Raw genomic sequence first — 6,583 nt, 5'->3', positions numbered from 1 at the left:
TATAGCCACAAGAAAAATCATTGAAACTCGAATATAGTATATATACAGTAGGCCTTTGAGTGAAATAGTAGGCAGACTTTAAGTAAAACCCCACGCAGTTTCCGGTTGGACAGAAAACGTTTCTTTCGGTACTATTCGTTGTTTCATTATTATTTCTTTGTTTTTTTTTCATTGCGTAAATTCATCTAAAGTAATACAAATGGTATATATTAAAAAGTCTTAAAGGTTTAAAAAAATATAAGACAACTATAATTCCGGTATTTTATGCCTCTTGCTTAGTTATACACTGTTAACGACTGAAATTATATTTCACTCAATTCATAAAATTACCAAATAATAATTAAAAACCATTTAACAGTTAAAAACTGTATCTATAAAAAAAAAAATCAAAGTCTTTAAATCAAAATTGTATAACTAGTTGTAAAAAGATAAAAAAAATATCTCAATTTTTTATGATTACTTTATAACATATTAAATTAATAGGTTTACAAAACGCATGTCAATTTTTTTTTATAATCACTTTGTGTAAATTATTTGAAAATTGCATATTTATCCACTTATACCACTTGTACTTTTTTATATTAAGGTAATTAAATACGTTTTATTGTAGATTTAACGAATAAATGGGTAGGTACAATGTCACAGAATATCATATGTTTAAAAAAAGGAAAGAAACATAATCTAATGAATTTAGATAAAAATGGCAAGTAAGAGTAAACTACGGGTGTACGTTTAGGGAAATATCCTATAAATATTTATATTTGTTTTTTTTTCAATATCTATAAAATACATATTCACACGAATAATTACATATTATAATTACGTAGTAAATATAAAATAGGAAAATATTATTAAAATAATGCGGCAGTCCTCGATGTAGCGAGGTGGAGGTTGACGCGTTACGTCTATTGGAATAATAAATTTGACTCGGGAGCCTCGAGTGATTATAAAACGGTGCCAAACTCGGTCGACTTCCTGGTATATACGAACATCATCTTGCGTAGACCCCATTGCGGGAGGTAAATTATTAAACCTGAAAACGAACGAGCATATTATTATTATATTAAATATTAAAACATGGCGTCATAGACGCTGTTGGTGGCGATATTACATTATTTATCACGCTGGCTGACTGGCGGTGCAATTAAATTTGTAACGTTTCCATCGACTCTGCGATGATTTAACGCGCGAGCGATTACATCCGAATACCGACAACATCGAATGCGAAGGTCTCGATTCTCGGGCGAATGATAAACACGGTACAGGTAAACGGCGGTATAACGCGGTATAAAATATGTTATAACAATAACATCGGTATACCGAAAACTCAAAGTAGGTACATTTAAATGCGCGCGCGCCACTGGAGTCTCGAAGACTGAGCACGAAGAACGAACGATCTCGTCACCAATGAACACACCGGTAATAACAATGAGTCAGTCGACGCATTTATATATGGAGTATATGTATATTATTATGTGTGTGTGTGTACTGCAAATACAGCCGTTTCGAATGAAAACACCACATAGTGTAATAATTTAATATGTTATAACAACGACGACGACGACGACGACGACGACGGATGACGAGCCGAGTGCGATTTTCCATAATGGATGTGCTGCAATTGTCCCACCTGCACACACGATTGAAGATCTAATATGACTATACACTATACGATGGTGCATATAGATGACTGCGTTATACAATAGTAATAATTATTATTATAATAACACAATACGGGTGCAGCAGCGTATATAGACCGTGCAGGCGGTGGACGTTTTTGATTGTGAATTCGGATGTCCCGACATGTTATTATACGTCAACCACAATATTATTAATATCGTCACGATAATAATTCGATTTCGGATCGCAATAATAATATGATACTGTGCACAGGAAAACAAACTATTCGCGGTGACCGGTTGGCGGACATCCACCACGACGACTGTACATATTAATGGCGCAGCAATATTATATTATTATACCTGTACGATCGAATTTATTAGACACACTTTATACGTTAAGCGTATTATATGTGCCATAAAACCGTACGCAGCCAGTGGTAATACGATCGCGCGCGTTTGCGTTTTTTTACGATTGCGCCGTTCGTCAAGTGCTCGGCCCAATAAATATATTAACGAATTCATATGCCTCCGCCTACCGCATTCGACTCGCATTTATATTGCTTTTACAGTGCTTTGGTTTCGTCGCGACCGTCTTTCCCGAGCTTCTCGAGTACGTAAACGTCGATCGTTTATCGGGTTTGTTCGCCCGGAAAAGCGATATCATTACAATGCGTTATGGTTTCCATATAGGTGCACGTCCCGGTCTAAGTGCCACTCGAATAAGATATAGCGATCGTGGGATGAGTTTTGAAATACATATTGATGGTCCCGCATGAATAATATGCAAGCAACGATCGCATATTATTAAGTATTCCTGCGTTGTTATTTTTATCCGATATTTATTTTATATTATTTTTCGATATCGACGATAATTGTTTGTTGAAAATATTTTTAATAAAAAAATACGTTTTCATTTGGATCCACAAAGCGCAATACATTCGGACAAATTACTCAATAATAGTGTAAAGTCTACATTGGTAGACACAATTGGATAAAAATCAATTTGTATAACGGGAAACATTATTATTTACATCAAAAACAGCAAATCATATAAAGCTTTATTGTCTATAATAAATAAACAAATAAATAATATTACAAAACTACTTTTGCTTGGAAGATAAATAACTACATAACATTGCCCCGTACCTACTTGATTAGTTGTATAATTGCATATCTGCTTATATATTTGTAATGTAAGTTATTCGCCTAATATTTTCATACCATTCCTGTAATGTTGTGATACGGATTTATTGGGAGATGGCGCAGGTCGGTTACAGCAATTTATTTTTTTGGTTAACCGTCTTACATAATTTACATAATTTACGTTACTTCCGACATACGAAAAAAAGGGAGGAAACCCAAGAATATCGTAGGCTTACTAAGTTTACGTTTCGGATTTATAAAGCCTAAAATGATTTTACATCCGGTGATGGATAAAAAACAGCATTTCGTATAAAAACAACAAAGATGTATATAAAAACCTTTTATTATCTCATTCCGTTCATATTTTGTTTATTAAAGTCAATTTATAGTCCAGTGGGACATTTTGTAAGTTTTTGTAAGAATACTTACATATAAACGAGTATTAAACGAATATTGTAAAAAATGAAAAATTGAAAAATATTGATGTCACAAATACAAAAATTGCCGTAATATAATATAACTACAAATTTCCGGAAAAAAAAATTTTCGATCAAATAACCTAACTCCGAAAATACATCATATTTTATAAATATCTTATTATCTTTAATAAAATATATCTCTAATAATGCGAATAATAGTGAAATTATAAAAATTATTATTTAATACGAATACCTACTATTAAATAATAAATACATCCAAAATGCATGCTTAGTTAAGGTGATGTAGGTGTTCAAATACATTTTTTAGAATTTAAAATAATTAACTAGACGCCAAAATAGTTATCATATAACGAATTTGTCAAGACGGTGCTTAACATTATAAGTCGGAAGTTTCGAATACTTTTCCGTATTTACATATTATTATAAACGTTTCAATCGTATACGAACAAAAAGTAACTCAGTATAGTAGATTTTCAGTAAGAACAACGTTTCTATCTATGGTCGCCCTTGTTCATTGTACAAGCATTGCGAACCTAAGTACATCGGACATAAATAAATTAACAAAGTATAATATTAAATTTTTGTAGTTTTATCATTTTGGTTTGAATTAAAACTAGTATTTTATTAATTAATTACAAAAATCGTTATTCATTATACAATAACTATGTACGTATAGGTGCTATTGTCATATTGGCCATTCGAGATAAATGTTCGGCATCGGTCCCCATAAGCGATCGATTTATAGAAAATGCACATACAATTATTTTCAGCGATTCAATGCGCGTCAAAATCACCTACCTATTACAACTGTACAATAATATTAATTAATAAAAATGTGAAAAAATAGATTATTTTGTGATAACAATTTTTTAAGTTCAATACTTCAATTACAGTTTACAAATACCAATTATTTTTAGGTATTATTTTAATAGTCAGCCTGTAATTATTTTCCATTAATTGAATTTTGACTTACTTTTATTTATTTTGAAAACAGTCATAACTTATAGGTTAAGCATATATATATCTGCTTATAAATTATAACTATGTAGTATTCTCTTATTAAATAAAATAAAATATCAAATAGTAGATTATTATTTTACTATTTAAATCACATAAACTTTGATGCTGCTATTTTTTCTTATAGAAAAAAAACTAAAGTTTGAATTTGAAACAAATTATAGGCATATATGAATCATCAAAAGCCTGTCTTTACTTAAAATGGAAACTTTTTTTTCAATCGATAAAATGCATTCAGGAAATTAAATTTCTTCACAAATACTGACCAAATGGAAAATGTTTACGTAGGTATTAAGTATAAAGTATAATAATCAGTTGTCAATTTTTAATTTCAAATTTGTGAGATCAACATTTTAATTATAATATTTTAACATGACTTTTTTTTTTTTAATGATTGATTATGATTTTCTCTATTATCGTGAGTATTATAATTAATTTACATTTGATTTTTTTTTTAATTGTTTTATTTGTATATTCATTTTATATTTTTGTAAAAATAAATTACTTTGGCAAACTACAATTATATCTTAACTTAACATATCAAGCTATTTTATAGGTGATATAATAATGTGTATGTTTAAAAGACATGTTAACATTTTTATGTCACATTTTAATTTTTACAACAATCTGACATAGCATTAATAGATTCATTATTCTTCCATTATTTCGTGTAATTGTTCGTTAAAACATGTTTTTTTTCTTCATAAACTTAACACATTTTTAATGTACACAATTATTCTGGAACAGTGCAGTGTGATAAAACCATGGTTGTGTAAAACTTTCTGTAGAATCTGCAAAACGTCTAATGATGATTCCCAAAGTTTACTGAACAAACTACTTTTACCGTCGCTGACGTTTGTATAAACGAACGTGACTTTCGACGACCGCCCTCGTCAAGTCAGTAAAACGTTGTTTAGGGGGAAAAATTGACTGCCTTCACGTCTTACTACTATTGCCCTCGAGATATGCGTTCGTATAAAACTCTTATAAACAAAATAACTTGGCTGGTTGTTTTGCCCACAACGAAATTCACAGTACCTATCCACTAAAAGCACAATATTATTAGGAATTAATGTTTTCAAACTACCCTTTGCAATAAAATATTGAGAAAGCGAAATACGTTACTCACTTTTGTATTATTATAATACTGTACAAATATACATAATGCAGTGGATCGTGATCACCGCATTGTATTAAAACTTAAAAGCAGCAAAATAATTGTTTTTAAAACAAATGATTCCAATTGTATTTATGTATTAATAAGAAGTCAGTAGGTATATATTATGTATAATACTATGCTTCATTAATACGTTTAAAAGCTATTAACAGATAAAGAGATTTAATGGATATTATTTAACATTAATATTAAAAAAAAAAAAAAAAAATCGATAATTGTTACACACAATTTGAAAATAAAGTTACATATTAAATATAAAATACTCGAAATGTCATACACACCTTTTTATTTTAGTATTAGAAAATTAATTCAAAATATTTAATCTATTTATCGTATGTGTTTGCCAATTTAATGAATATCTATAGTTATACAGCAGCCAAAAGTCACGTCTTAAGTTAATATTATATATATACATATATGTTGTTAAAAGTGTATACACATATAGCGGTAGACTAATTTCGCTTATTCGGCGACACGAATAAAATATAGCATATTATACGAGTACATCTGAAAGAAGTACTACAGACAATAAATCGTGTCCGAACGCTGCTGCCGTGTAAATGCACATAGGGGGCTAATTAGGTAAAACTGGAAACGCGATAAAGATGTAATACAGCGGAGCGTGTAAAGCTCAGAGATACGTTTTAAGTTAAATACAACTGCGCTTAAGAACATTTGTGGACAATTAATTTTATTTAAACGGAATCAACACAATGCCAAATAAAATTCAGACCGCATACGGATTACCTACGATACATAATATATTTATGTGTATAATATGATGAACTATATTCTCATCGATATTATATAATATTAAAATATTCTGTCACATAATGACTTATTTTCGGTCGAAGTAACATCGTCTGTCGATCACAAATTGCAGGGCTACATATCATGTGATAACAAAGATGTGCACGCTACGTAAGTTATAACCAGTAATACGAAAATAAATAACTTATTTCAGTTTCTATCAACTATATACACGGACACAATTCAAAATTAGTCAGTTTTTATTTTAAATATTTATTTGACATCGAGAAAAGCGCAGTTCACTAACGGAATGACGTATAACATAATTATACGTATGATAATTATTAGATTCAATCGAATTATAATGCTAAGTCTATAATGTTACATATTAATATTATTTATATACTTTTTAAATTTTTATGCTTAACGTGTTT

At 29.8% G+C, this 6,583-nt stretch overlaps 1 long non-coding RNA gene across 1 annotated transcript; it reads right to left on the bottom strand.

Moving 5' to 3' along the window:
• Positions 1-727: 727 nt before the first annotated feature.
• LOC132930355 (uncharacterized) lies at positions 728-1,927 on the bottom strand. Its single transcript, XR_009662216.1, has 2 exons — positions 1,112-1,927; positions 728-1,033 (listed from the first exon to the last, which is right to left on the bottom strand). It is a non-coding gene; the product is annotated as an uncharacterized LOC132930355 (long non-coding RNA).
• Between the last annotated feature and the right edge of the window lie 4,656 nt (positions 1,928-6,583).

Source organism: Rhopalosiphum padi, chromosome 4 (assembly GCF_020882245.1).
Source record: "Rhopalosiphum padi isolate XX-2018 chromosome 4, ASM2088224v1, whole genome shotgun sequence".
Classification (NCBI taxonomy): Eukaryota; Metazoa; Arthropoda; class Insecta; order Hemiptera; family Aphididae; genus Rhopalosiphum; species Rhopalosiphum padi.
Note: the sequence above shows the minus strand (reverse complement) of the source record. Positions and strands in the feature narration are given on the sequence as shown.